This window comes from Pseudopodoces humilis, chromosome 9 (assembly GCF_049639895.1).
Source record: "Pseudopodoces humilis isolate 2021_Gansu_Grassland_sample_001 chromosome 9, ASM4963989v1, whole genome shotgun sequence".
In the NCBI taxonomy this organism is placed as follows: Eukaryota; Metazoa; Chordata; class Aves; order Passeriformes; family Paridae; genus Pseudopodoces; species Pseudopodoces humilis.
In genome coordinates this window covers 2,180,804-2,195,493 of record NC_142208.1, presented here as the reverse complement: position 1 = coordinate 2,195,493, position 14,690 = coordinate 2,180,804, and positions in this window count along the sequence as shown.

Below are 14,690 nucleotides of genomic sequence, written 5' to 3'. Positions count from 1 at the left end.
AGGAAGGCAAAAGAAAAGGTCTGGGCAACAAAAAACCCTTATTTTATTTTTTGAAATATTTTTCTCCTCAGGGTGGTTTTTTTCTCCCCCCTGGCTGTCCCCCTACTCAGTGAGACCAAAGGCACGTGGAACATTTGTTTCAGGGGGTACCAAAGGTGGGAGAAAATTGGACATTTTGGAGAGAAGTGGGACAAAAAAATTATCTCTCAGGAAGACAATAACCAATAGCAGCAGAGAGGTGCAGGAAGTAGAGAAAATGTGACATTTAGGGAATAGCCTAAAATTCAGGCAGATGTGTGACCAGCAGGGAAAACAATAGCCTTGTGACATTTGGGGACCAACTCCATTAAAAAGAGTGCTGCTGGAATGTGCCAAACCCACATGTGCAGCCTCCTTCTCCACTGCAAAATGTGGGGAAATGGTGGTTGGGAGGGAGAGGGGAGGAGAGGGTTATTTTTGTTTAAATATGTTGGGACTAGAAGGGATCAAAAGCTGCACCGAGTCTTCCCTGAAGCACTAAACATTTTCTCTGCCAACCAAGTGCCCAGAACTTGGCAAGGCTTCACCGACTTGATCGCTATCCAGTAGTCAAATGCTGCTATGGAAACTTTCCAAGGAGCTGATGACTGATCATTAGTGTTGCTCAAAAGCGTGTTCAGCTTTTCGCGCTGGGTAAAGCCACGGAGGGAGTGTGGAGGTGCCTTCCCATCCAAAGCCCATCTTAGCACTTCCCAAGGCATCCTAACTCCCTGAGCCCCGCATCTGCTGCTGTTGGTAAGCAGGGAAGGTGAGGGTTGGGCTGTGCTAGCAAAGCTGGTTGAGGTTGATTTTGGCTCGGGACCAAGCCCCCTTTGGCTGCTCTCGCTCTGTGTCCCTGCCCGACATCCCCAGGGATGCAAGTCCATGGTGGTTGCATCTCCCTCCAGTTTGGTTTTGCTTCTTGTGGGGAAATATAGCCCCAATATGCACCTAACAGAGAGAATTTGTGGGGGGGACAGGCATTTGGAGGGGACACCCAGCAGACACCTGCTGTGTTTGCTCCTGCCTCTGTGTGTGCCCATGGGAATGAAGCTCTGGGAAGGATGGATGCCTTTGGCTCAGCAGTTTTCCACCCAGTTACAGCTGAATGGAGAAGGGAGGGTGCAGCACCTTTTTGACTCTGTTTCCCATTGGGAGAAGCCCGCAGGGATTTTCCTTGGTGGGTGAGAGGTGCTGGATATGTCTGTCTGCTTCCTTCCTGATCGTCTCCAGCTACTGGCAGTGGAGAGCCATGGGCTGACTGTAGCAGAAACAGATGGGAAGCTCTCAATCCAATAATATTCCCAAGTTTTCCCTCTGTTTGTCATGGATGTGTTGCCTCCTCTTGGCAGCAAAGGCCTGGAGACCTCTCAGCCCCACGGCCAGGCACCACCTCCCGCTGCCACAGCCGTTCCCGGCCGGAGGATCCCGGTGTCCTGCCTGGGTGGTCGGGCAGCAGGAGCAGGGCGGCTTTGGGGGAAGCAAAAGCTGCCCCTTTGTGCCAAGGAGGGGAAGAGAAAACCTGGATGTCTCTGGAAACCCTTCTTCCTTTCCCAGCCCTGGCTTTATCAGAGCATCCCGCTAGGACAGCTGGTTTTAAAGCTTGTGGAAGAGGAGAGCCGTGTTTGACATATGGCTTTAAAAGTGCTCATGTGTTCACAGCCCTAGAATTACCCAAACGTTGTAGCAGGGCTAAGGGGGAAGAGATCAGCCAAACACTCTATTTTTCCATCTAAAACTAGCTAAGATGGGTTTGGGGAGAGACTGTGAGGGGGAAAAACACAGGCAAAGTGGCCCTATTAAAGCAAGGTAGCAAAGGCAAGTCCTGAATTTCAGAACACAGTGTCTGCCCTTTCTTGCTGCCTAGCAGAAATCAAAACAAAAATAAGCTGAGAAACCATTTTCAGCCTCATTTTCAAAGCCATCTCTGACCAGGAAATAGCCCTGAAATGAGTGTGAGAAGTTAAGAGCCACGCAGGGAGACTTAGGAAAGGAGGTGGTGGAGTGATGGGAAGGTTTGTTTGTGTGCAAAATGTATTATTACCTATCTTGGAAAACACAGGATATTATATTGCCTTACATTTGGGGTATTTTTGCTGCAAGGCTCCAGAGTGATTTGTGGTGGTGGGGCTGAGGGAAGATAACAAATGGAAGCTTATGAAGAATGGAATTTTCCCCCCATTCAGTTATAGTATTAAATAGCTGCTTGTATCAAACAATTTCTCCCCCTCTTCCCCTGCTTTTTTTTTTTTTTTTTGTGGTGTGCAGAGATTAAAAAAAACCCCTTTATTTGCTAATGCCACTTATTTAATTTAATCAGGCTGAAGTACACCTTTAATAAATTTGCCTCCGAAATGAAAAATTACAAAGATGTGGCAGAAGAATATTTTAATGAAAACTGATGATGTAGCAAGTTAGAGCAGAATTATGTCCTCCCCCTGCCCTTTCCTAGCACGCAGCAGCATGAGAGAGCAGCCAAATATCCCTCAGAAAATCACGGGCTGTGCCGTAGAACTCTTTTTAGTTCTCCTGCCTCGAGATCTGCTCCATTGTGGGGGTTGTTTGCTGATTTCTAGACAACCTGCCAAGAAATCCTGGAGTAACAGCACTGAAATAAAGCAGGCAGCAGCATCAGTCTGCAGGATGTGTGATGCCAGGCTGGACTGTCCAGGTGTTGGGATATTCATGGAAGAGGTTGTTCAAGGGCAGGGGATGCATGACAAGGAGAACTATTCTTAGATGGATCCTCAACCAGTCCCAAATCCACCCTGCTTTCCTTCCAGATGATGGCACTCAATGGTGCCAGCAAATATTTACCTGGCCCAAAGCTGCTCCTTGTGCTGGGAGAGCAGTGATGGAAGGATGCAAAAAAAAAAAAAAAAATAATATCAACATTTCCACGTGGCTTTAAGGAGGAAGATCTACAGGAATTCAACAAGGCTGACTTCAGCCTCTTCAAATAACAGGGTCCTTGCCCCCAGAAATGCTGGGATTTAGTTTTTTGAGAATTTCCCTTTTCTTCTGTGCAGGTATATTCAGGAAAAAGGCCGCAGGGTTATCACCAGGCTGAAGTGCAGAATCACAGCAACCTCAAAGGAGGTCTTTCCTACTCACAGCCCTGTTTTCCTCCACAATCTCTCTTTACTCATGAAACTGCTCAGCTGTCATGTGGAGGAATGGAAGTTCTTGGAAACAAAGTAAACCCAGGAGGTCAGCAAACCTCCAGAATCAGGAGACACACACCTGCTCTTGGAAGCAATGTGTCCAAACCCACCACGTTGGTCAGGTCCCACTCTGGCAACAAATAGAAAAGATAAATCTGGACTGCAAAGCATGGATCCTTCCCTGTTTTGGAGTGCTTCCCAGGGGCATTTTGGTGTGAATCACCACCATTTGTTAGAGGGAAGGTCCTTTGCTTGGCCCTGGAGCCCTTCCTCCTCGTGCTTGGTCTGTCAGTGATGTCGTGGTGATGACAAATTTATGACATCAGAACGTGAGTCCCTGGGAGCCCTTGTGGCAGATGAAGTATGGCAGATCCCCTGCAAGTAAAAGGAAAACTCAGCAGAAGGAAACTCAGATGAAATTTATGAGTCTTCTCCAGGAACCGACGTCAGTCCTGGCCTGGGGCCAGCCAAGAATTTACGCTGCCTGTGCCCCGGGCCTTGCTCTCAGGGGATCAGGCTGAGATTAATCCAGCCAAAATCAACAGCGTGCCACGGGGGCAGCTGTTGGGCAGAGCTAGAGAGAGAGACCAACCAGAAGTGGAAGTGCCCCAGAAGATGTCCATGAGAAGCTTTACCCAGCAGCCCCTTTTCACCTGTCACTTGGTGAAAAATGCAGAGAATGAAGCCAGTTTCACCCCTGTAGGGCACAAAGCTGCTACTGAGTCTTTTATTTGTTGTCTCACTCACTGGATGGACCCTGGTAGTTCTTGAGGCTCCTCTACCAGCCATGAGGAGCAAGCCCATGACTTCATTTTCTGATCACGAAGGTTCAGCAATGAACTCTCTCTCCTGGTGAGCTGGAAAGTTGGCACGTCACATGAAGTTCCTCTCTTTCACTTCTCCCTAATCCAGGCTGAATTTCAGCCAGTGCCCTTTGGATCCCACAGCTGCTCTCTTGGGTTGGGCAGACCTTTTAAATGGTGAGCTCCCCTCCCCCAAGCTCCATCAGCTGTAGAATAGAGGTGGCAACCAAAACTGTCCACAAAATATCCTCTTTCCCAAAGGGTGAGCTGTGTTTTTCCAGGTTTGCCCGCTATGCTTTTACTAGTTTCCATAAAAACAAATCGCAGTTTTCATAAACACAAACTACCATCTGGCCCTGGAACGTTGGTGGGTGTTTTTATCTGCCTTCCACAGGATTTGCAAACTGTTGGGAAAATCCTAGCGAGGTGAAAAGGAGAAGTTTTTGGCACAGCTCCACGGAGCTGCTGCTCCAACGCCGATTGCTCACGCGCTCTAAGGCCGGGTTTGCTGCTGCGGGTTCAGATGCCTTGACTTGGTTGAGAGCTCCAGAACATCATCCCAAGAAGGCTTTTCCTCATCCCTTCACCTGAAAAGAACCACCCAACTGCTCTGGTGCAAGCTGTGCTCAGCGGTGACTCAGTGCCGGGCGCGAGCCTGGCACCATCTGCCCACAGCCGTGGTGTTCCCATCCAGGAGCACAGCGCCAGGACAAAAGCGGAACAGGACTGGGATGTACAGGCTTCCCACCAGCACAAACCCAGCCTGGTCATCCTAACCCAAGGAAAAGCTCCTCCCCTGTCCCCAGCTTCACTCAACAGAGCCATTAGCACTGCCATTAAATATTTAGCTTGGTGTGTTATCCTACCTGCGAGCGGGGAAGGGCAAAGGCAGGAGCAGATGGGACAGGGATGATTCAGAGCGTGGTGTTACATCCCAGAGCGTGAGCCAGGGAGCTGCTTAAATCAAATCAGGCTTAGTAATGAGAAGGTACATAATTAGATGCTTTAGCAACCATGGCTGCCCTGTGTGAGGTTTTGCACCAGCTCTAGGTTTTTTGGGTTTTTTTTCAGAGTGAGGCAAGATTTGAATGGGTTGTCTGGAAGGGTTTCAGTGCTGGATCAGGGCTGTGGGAGTGGAGGGGACATCTCCAGGATGATGGGAATTGAATGAATGGGTTTGTGGCAGAGAAGCATAACGGGGAGACCTTACCAAAGATGGGAACTTGGGCAAAGGCACCAGCTTTTTGGGAAGGAAGGAAGGAAGTGGCGGAAGGAAGGAAGGAAGTGGTGGAAGGAAGGAAGGAAGGAAGTGGCGGAAGGAAGTGGCAGAAGGAAGGGAGGAAGGAAGGAAGGGAGGAAGGAAAGGAGGAAGGAAGGGAGGAAGGGAGGGAGGGAGGGAGGGAGGAAAACACAATTTATGGAGCTCTTTCAGGTAGGAAATGCTTCCTCCAAGGGAATCCATCCAGGATACAGCAGATCATGCTCAAAACTTCTGCCAGAGAGAGAGCTGGTATTAATTAAATATGCACAGGGCCAGAGAGGGAATCAGCAGAGCAAACATGAAAATCCTTCATCTTCTCAGGGAATGTTCGTAACCCACGTATTGCATTTCTTTGCCCAGCCTAAGTTGCCTCTCCCTCTCTAAAGAATCAAACATTAAATTAAAAGTTCTTGGAAAAGAAATCCCCAGATTTGACAATTCACACAATTCTCGTTTCCTGGCTAGTTCTCATTCCCAGCGCAGGATTTTGATGTATTTAAGATAAGGGTAATTCTGGGGATCTTTGGGTCTTTCTTGGGCTCTGGACTTGAACACCGTGTTTAGACATTCAGAAATGGGAAGCGATGCATTTCTCCGTGCTCTTATTTTTTCCATCATTGCCATGTTCCTTCATGTGTGTTCTCCCTATCAGCCACTGTCCTCCTGCCTGAACTACAGAGATTCTTAAAATGCTCTTCTTCACCACACCCAGCCTTGGCTGGTCTCTGTGCCCCCCACGCCTGCAGGGATAAGGAGCCAGCACATCTCATTTCCTGCACAATTCCCGTGGGAAGCACCTTCAGAGTGCTCAGCTCAAGGAAGAGACCCTTCCGTCAGTCACTGGGGTCCCCTTGATCTGAAGTGTGTTACATAAATACAAGGCAAGGATAAAGAACTGATCTGGTGCTTGCCAAAAAGGATTTTTTACGCAAAAACCGTCACAAAAGGTTGCAAATGAGAGCAAAAAAAGAGAAGTAGTATCAATATGAGCACCTCCTTGGACACTGCTGCTCTGAGCTGCTGTGTCCTTTCCAGTTCTTTCCCTGCATCTCTGAGACAAAGCAGGAGCACTCTTGTATTTAATAATAGGGGAAATTCAAGTGATTTCGATCAATCTGCCTTACCCGGGGTCTCTGGAGGACTGCAGCTCCAGCTCTCCTCCCCTTCCCTGTTACACTCCAAAACTACTCAAGAAGATCACATTTGTAGGTTGGCAATTAATAAAGCAATCCCATCATTCAGAAAAATAGGGAAATTGTGTTAAAGTCAGACTATGGGCTCAACTGCTTAACAGCAAGAAATGTGTGCCAGGCTGGATTTTAACCTGCTTGGCATTTTTTAAACAGAGCATTGTCCATCTGCTTCAACTCATCAGAGCTCAAAAGAGAAAAATAAATGTTTTCCTGGGGCCAGCCTAAAAAAATCTCTTCATCTTGGCTCTGAAAAGGAAGAGCTGAGGATCTGATTGTGCCTAAATGGATCAATTTTTCCCTCCCCTATGAAGTCCATCAAGCTCCTATCTATTGAAATCTATTTAAGCAGCCTCCTCATCTCTGGTGGCCTCTTCGTGGTGGTACCCCTGGATATCGGGGAAGAAGAAATAAGATGCAACAGGGAGCTGGTGCAGGGGGGTTAAAGAATAGAGAAAATGAGAACACAGAATCTCTCCCACACTTTGCTCAACATGCAAGGGAAAAAATTGCCTCTTCCCTTTAGTGAAAGCCATTAAAGAGAAAGAGGGAAGGAGAAAGGAAGGAAGAGGAGAGTCATTACAAGGCTTTGAATCTGGAGGCCTTTTCAATCTGTTACACTGAATGTAGGTTGTCAGCAAAGAAGAAAAGCAGCCGCTCTGCTGATAACGCAGGTACCAGTAAAACCTGCTGTGCTTCTAATGAATCCTGACAAAGCACTTTGGGAGAGGAGGGAAAGAAAAAACCACTGGCTTGTTGGAGTTTGCCCTGTGGTGTGGCCTTCCTTTGTCTGAGCCAAGGAGGGACCCAGCGGTTTGTCCTGGGCTGGCAGGACTGTCCCTGGGTAAAAGCCCTGGTGGGCTCTAGGAGCACTTTGGCACGGAATGACTGCAGCAGATGGCTCCCTTCTTCTTGCACCTGATTTAACTCCAGCCATGGGGGTTAGGAGGAGGTGGTCCTGCTCCTGTGTGGGTTTAGGAGGAACCTCCTGAGCTCCCAGAGCAGGTCTTCTGAGGTTTCAGTGTTCCCCAGGGCTTTCTGTGGAGCCTTTCCAAACTCAGCCTCGATGGGGCCGTGGGTTGCTGGTTTAGCAGTCGGGGCCGGGTGAAGATGCTGTCATGGGATTATCTCTAAAGCTTTAGGCTCAGCATCTCTGTCCATGATTGCACCTCTTCTTGGAGGTGGTGAGTTCATCGTGACAAAGAATTCCCAGCTCAGGTGCGAGCTTTTGTGCCACGGGGTGAGGAGAGAGCGTGTACCTCCTCTGCTGCCTCCCATTCCAGCTGGGGGCAGATGTGTTCCCTTCATGGATGCTCCCCTACCACCTGTCCCCTTGCAGCTGGCTGGGAAAAGCAAATAGTCTTGCTCAGGGCCCAACTGTTTCTACCAGTGCTGCCTTCAGCAAAGGCAACTTTTCCTTTTGTGGAAAGAGGGAAGAAAGAGTAAAGATGGACGAGCAGGGATGACAACAGTGAGAATTAGCAGTGCACACAGCCCAGAGATGTGTGTAGTAACCTCTTTTATGTCTTATTCTCGCCCAGGGATATCTTTATCTTCAGCAGCACGGAAGGATTTTTAATCTTCTCCACAAAGACAATCTTTGCAGGAGGAGGAAACAATCAGCTTTTATGGAGCTGTTCACTCCTTTATTTATTTGCAAATTCTCAGCAACAGTCAAACTTGAGCACAGGATAAAAAAAGGAAATAAACAACAAAAAAATAAACTCTCCAGAAAAGGTGAACAGAAAGATGGGTATTTTTCTTCTTACTGTATCCCACAGAATAAGAAATGGATGTCTTACATGTCTATAAATAATAGCCATCTATAAGTTACTAGCATTGAGATGTAAATGAGGTAACAGTGGGAATTTCATCTCGTTCAGCATGAAAAATGAGTCTCCTGTTCCAGAGAGTTTCAGGACATGCCTTTGAAGCTGGAGACAGACCCTTTGGTGGAGCAGGGAGCAGTAAAGCAGGCAGGTGACCTCCAGCTGAGCCCCCTCTGCCACGTGAGCATCCCCCCCTGCCGAGCCTCCAGCACGGCCGGGCTTCCCACCGCTGAAAAACAGGAACGGGAAGAAGAAGGGGCCGTGTGCTGCTGAAAAAGGGAAATCTGTTATTCTGCTTGAAGCCTGGGAAGAGGTCAGTCTGGATCTCCTTCCCTCTGAATTGTCCATGTGGCAGATGTGGAGAGAGGCGAGGGGACTGTGGGCTCTTCAAGCACCGAGACGTTTTTCTCCTCTTGATACAACGACTGTCTGACAGCACTTCGTATCCATCCTTGTCTCCAATTTTCCATCAAAAAGTTAGCATACAAAGGGCTCTTGATGCATCTCCTCATTCTCCATGAGTGTTTCCAGCCCTGGCATACCAATTTCTCAAGCTCCTTATTAACAATTCCAAAGGGGATCCTATTAAACCGGTGCTGTCAAGTTGGGTAGGACCAGCCTCTCTTCATCTGTCAAGGAGTCTCCTCTTGATTCCAACTGCCTTAAAAACACAATGAGACAAAAAAAAAAGAAATGAAAAGACAAACTACACCTCAAATTCACGGCATTTGCTGGGAAAACACAGATTTTGATTGTTGTTACCTAATTTTATGGAAGCTGCTGTTCATGCAAGTTTAAACCACGTAGTTCAGAGTTCGGAAATCAGGATCACAAAGGTGAAGATCGATCATAGTTTGGCTCCCTCTGAGAACTCTTGTCAGGAGATGGAGGAAAAAATCTACAATAAATGAGATTCACCAGTGGTGTCACATCCCTTCTTTTTGCAAGAGGTTTTTGTTCACAGCAGTATGACTGGAAACATTTTTTTTTGGAAAAAAATCATGTCACACGATTGGAAAGATGCTCTTCCCGAGGAGCTCTGTAGTCTCCACTCCTGATTTCTTATATACATATAAATGGTCTTTCACAGATTCTTGGAATGATTTGGGTTGGAAGGGACACTAAAGATCATCTTGTTCCAAACCTCTGCCAGGGGCAGGGCCACCTTCTTATTAAAACACAAGAAAGCAATCAGATCTTACAGCTCAGACTGTGATTAATCATCCTACAAACTGCATATGGGCACGGAGAAAAGGAATAGCTCCTGAATCACATGGCATGTGTTCAACCAGTGAAAGAACTGGGATAATCTGGGAAAACATCTGTTGGCTTCTGCATACTCCCCTGGAGCTGCCATGCACACTCTTAGCCCTAAAACCTGGCCTTGCCCATAAACCACCACTCTAATCTTGGTGCTTCATGAACATGGAGCATGGAGATTCATCCCTCTGTTCCTCAGCAGTGGAAAAGGGAATGACAGCATTTCTTCACCATTGCTGCCTCTCCCTGCCTTGCTTTCCCAGGCTGCTGACCTTTCCTTGGAGAAGTCCTTCTCTGATGCTCTGATGGTTTGTTCACCATCCAGGCTACTGACTTTTTTTATTTTCTTATCCAATATCTAAGTGCTGCCGTAGTAAATGGTCATTATAAAGCTATAAATAGTTCACAGCACTCCAATTAGGAAGCTGCACTTAATTGCACGGGGGAAAAAATAGGCAGAGGAAAAAAAATTAGCTGCTGCTGCAGTCCTTGATGAGGAGACCCTTGAACTCAGCAGAAGGCATTGTCAGGTCACTCCAGGGGCTGGAGACAGTGGGATTGGATGGGGAGGTTTGTTCCCACTGGGTCAAGGGTGCGAGTAGAGAGGGAGGGGCCTCGTAGAAAACAGAAACAGGTGGTGATGTTGGGAGAGTGGGAGACAGAGTTGAGGGCTTTTGGAGCTCTGGCAGCCCAGCCTGGCATCAGTGGTGGCGTTTGGGCTGTGGATGAACAGCTTCACCCCTTTTCCCCTGCTGCTGGCATCACTCCGAGTGAATGACGCACGGCCCACGGCTTACCCTTCCCTCCGGCTATTGCACACTTGGGTCATCAGAGTGCTCTGCAGCTTCCAGGGGCTCTGGGGAGAACCCAAGGGGTGAACTCGGAGGAGGAAGCGATGGCAGAGCAGCCCCTGCTTGCTCCCAGAGCTTTGCTGAAGTCATTGATGCTGCTGGGATCTACTAAAGAATGCAGGAATCTGCACGGGATTACAGCCCGGCGTGGAGCAGCAACCTAGGGAGCTTTGTCTGCCAACTTCTGCAAGAGCGTCCCAAAAAGCAGAGTACAAAAATTGCACTGGGAAGAGTACTTGAGAGTGTCCTTTTCACATTGCTTGGCCGCCAGTGGCCTTCCTTTCCAATGCCTTTGGAGCAATTTGCATGGCATTACCCACAATGCCTGCAGCTCTAATGCTATTACAGCTTGGCAGCCTCTCTAACCTAATGATGACAAACACTGCAGCATTCCTTATCTGCTCTTTGCCAAAAAAAACCCAATAATTATTTGGGGGAGAGGGAAAAAAAAAAAGTGATTTGTCTGCTTTTTTTCCTCTTTTTTCCACATTTTTTGTCTTACCTTAAAAAGGCTCGGGAGGAAGGAACGGGGAGAATGGGAAGTTTAGGAAAGGGCTGGCCTTGATGCCAACTACAAGGTAGAGACCACATTGCTAAAGCACAGCCCATGTCCTACACCTTCCCCAGCCCTTCTGCTTCCTACTTCTCCTGCCTTTTCCCCTGATTCATTTATTACAAAGTATATTTCCTTTCATCCACTTTCATTTCAGCTTCGGGGCAGGGACCTGTGTTTGGCAGAAATGCTTCTGGGTGATGTTTTCAGTTGCTGTCCTCTTCTCAGTCTCTGTTGCTCTCCACGCTTCCATGATCATCTTTTGATAGGAAATACACCTCTGAGTGATAAAATGGGATATTCCGTACCTCAACGTAATTCAGGCTTTCCTGGCAATGTGTCTGAACCGAAGATTTTGCCCAGCAGCTGGATATTCCCTGGAAAAACGCCTGGAATGGGGTAGCTGCAGACCTGAGTTTTTGCAGTGTCGTGCTTGGTGGGTGCCTGCAGGATTTGCTCCTGGGGAGGGCGGAAAGGACACCCTCTGGAAAGCCAGGGAGACAGCACTTTGGCAGGGCAGCAGCGTGGCGTTTCGCCGTCGTTCCCTGGCACACAGCCAGCTTTTCATTATCTTGTTAAAGCAAACAGAGCTGGGACAATAAACTCCGTTTGCCCACGGAGCAGGACTAGCTCGCGGAACCTGGTGGCTGCAGTGGGTGAGCCCAGGTGATGGGGATGTCCCAGGGGGTAAAAGAGCTGAGTGAAGGGCTTCATGATGAGCCTGGCATGTGGCTTTGCCAGCCTGGGAAGCTTCCTCCCAGGGAAGCAGGGGTTGGCACGGGCAGCGTGCCGAGCTGGCCCGTCGGCTGCGTCTCTCCAGACAGAAAATGGGAAGAGTGAAGCTCGTAAAACACCCGTAATAGCTCTGGGTTTGGCTTCTGCAGAAAGCCCTGCTGCTTTCCCCTCTTCAAACTTCCTTTTCAGACATGCCATGGGCTCCTGAGGGACAGCAGGGAACATGGGCTTTGCCACGGCCAAACATCCACACCCCAATCCTTTATTTTGGGCTCTATGAGTCGAGGCAGAGCAGGAATTTAGAAACCATTCGGAAAATAAAGTCACAGCAGCAGAATGGGAGCTTGCTGAGGTGTAGGAGAGGTATCCAGGTTCCCTTGTGAAGCTGCCCCTCCCTCCTCCTCCCACTCTCTGGCTTATTAATTAACCTCTGTTAATTAAGGCTCAGCTCTCATTGCTAGAAGGTATCGGCGTGTTCAGGAGCTTAGTAGGATTAAATATTATTAGATGTTCTTGGATAATAGGAATGGTTCTGTGCTTGGAGCTTGTTTTTTGGTGGCTGGCCTGTAAACTGGAGCTAGAAAACTTAGAGAAAGTTTTTTTTTTGTGTAGTCATGCCCAAAGTAATGAGTTTGGAGAGAAAGAAAAAAAAAAACAACAACCCAAAATCTGTTTTCAGCCGCAGAACTCTCCTTTACCTCACCGTGAGCAGCCTCTGGAAAACAGGGAGCAGCAGGTGACAGGGGAGATGCTGCAAACCAAACGCAGGTGCTTTGTTTGGCCGAGATCAGCTGAAGTTTGCCTGGTTGGTGACCCCTTTCCCACGTGTGCTCAGCGGTGCCACCCTATGCCCTGGGAGAGCCCCCTGGCCTGGAGCGTGAGCGGGATGTTTTCATCCCTCTGCCTCTTTTGTGTGAGGATCCTGTAGCAATCCTACAGGGCAGCAGGAGCGTGCCGGCTTATAAAGTGAGCAAACATAATATTTACATCAGTAAGGCCGCCCGTGTTTGGCCAGAAGCTAAACAATTTAAAGGGAAGATTGATTTGTTACGTTAAAGGCTAAACTGGGTCAGGGTTATGAAAAGAAGCTTTAAATACCATTCACAAAAGCAACATCCCAAATCCCTCTGCACTGCGCTTTCAGAGCTGGAAATGTCACAAAGAGATAATTCAGGCGGTGCCACATGAAAGTAAGTGGCTGGGAGGATGTCCACTTCATCCAGTTCAATACAGCTGGATTGAGAGCTGGGATTGGAATACTCAGGCTGTTTCCAGGTTGTTGGTTGATTTATTATTTATTTTAACTCAGGGGCAGAAAGCTGAGAATTTCCCATAAAATAAGAAAGTCGGATTCAGAGAGGCAGCTTGTTTAGATAACAATGCAGCAACCTAAAATTGTTACAAAGAGCTTATAAAAGTAAACAAAGCGAGCGTGAGAGAAATTCAAATGGTTCCCTTCCCCCACTCCAGTCAAAATTTTAATTGCTGGGAATTCAAAACAGCTGCATTTTCTGCTGGAAAAAAAAACCAAAACTGCTCCGTTGCATTTTTATGGCAGCTCCTTTTAACTGCAGGAGCCTCAGGAGCAGGATGGAGCCTTGTTCCATGGGTCAGATGGGCTGTGTGTGGAGCAGGGAATTTCAGGGAGGTGTGTGGGGGTAGCCAAAAAGGCTCTGGCTGCCTATTAGGCAGCTCATAATATTTCATGGCAGAAAAAAATGAGGGTTATTTGGCCCTGAGTCATGCAATGAATGGCCTTCAGCATGTTTCACCCATTTTCCCATGAGCAGGCTGTGACTTTTTCCTCCCCAAATGAACCATGACAAGCCCCTATCCAAACAGTAATAATAGTAGTAATAACAGTAATTATCCCAGCAGCAATATTAATCATAAAACCCCTCTTTTTTTTTTCTTTTTAATTCACTGCTCTCAAGAGCACCGAGCCACTGACTGCACAGCACTCCCGGGCTGCTGCGCAGGGATCCTGATGCTCCAGAACCTTCCTGGCCAGGAGCTTGATGACCCAGAGCTTGTCTGGGGTGCACTGAGACCTGTGGGGCAGAATTTGGGCATTCCAAGCTGGTGGAGCTCCATATGCTTGGTCCCTTTTGCTTTCAGGGATGCCCAGTGGGTCCGGCTCTGCCGCATGGGTGCCCTCTCCCGCTCACCAGATCCCAGCAGCCTTGCCAAGGGGGAATCAAACCATCCTCTGATACCACTGAAGTCATCCCTAGCCCCAGGTGCTGCTCTGAGGCGCTGCCCTGTGTGTTCCCAAAGCTCTCTGGGTGCAGGGATGTGGTGAGATCTCCTGGGAGGGACGATGAAGCTCATCCAACGGGAAAGGGCAGCGGGGAGAGCAGCATCCTCTCCAGTATCATCAGTATCCAGTGTCATCATTGATACTCTGCTGTTTGGGAGCTTTTTCCCTCTATTCTCTCTTTCCCCTCTCTGGAATCAGTGTCTGCAGAGGCCTAAACGCCAGCAGATTTGGGAAGCTGTGTCAGGGCTGCAGCAGAAGGTGAGGCTGATCCATGGGTGACACATCAAGGGGCTCCTAACCAAGCCAAGGAAATGCAGCCCCCATCCCAACGCTATTCTGGGTGCTTAACGCAGCAGCAATTCATCACTTTGTAAATATCTTCTGGTTTATTACATAAGCAATAAGCACTTTGTCGGAAATTGCATAACTTATAATCCAATTAAACAATAATTACATTGTAATGGCTTTGTAACTATGGCATTAATTAACTTTTATTGCCCTGTGAATTAAGCATAGTATTGATATGGAATTGGGAGCAGACAGCTGACTGTGGTGGCGGCAGGAGAGGGACAGGGAGCCCCAAAAGCTGTTGGGGCAATCATCAAGATCTGTGGTCACATAGCTGCTCTTAGCAAGAGGGAGCATCCTGTTCCTCTTTTCCCGTGGAAGAGAAGGGTCCTGGTGGCCAGGGGCTTCTGGGGACCAGATTTGTGGCATTGACATGGAGCTGGTGACTCGTGCACGAGTGGGAAGCTGGTTCCACGCA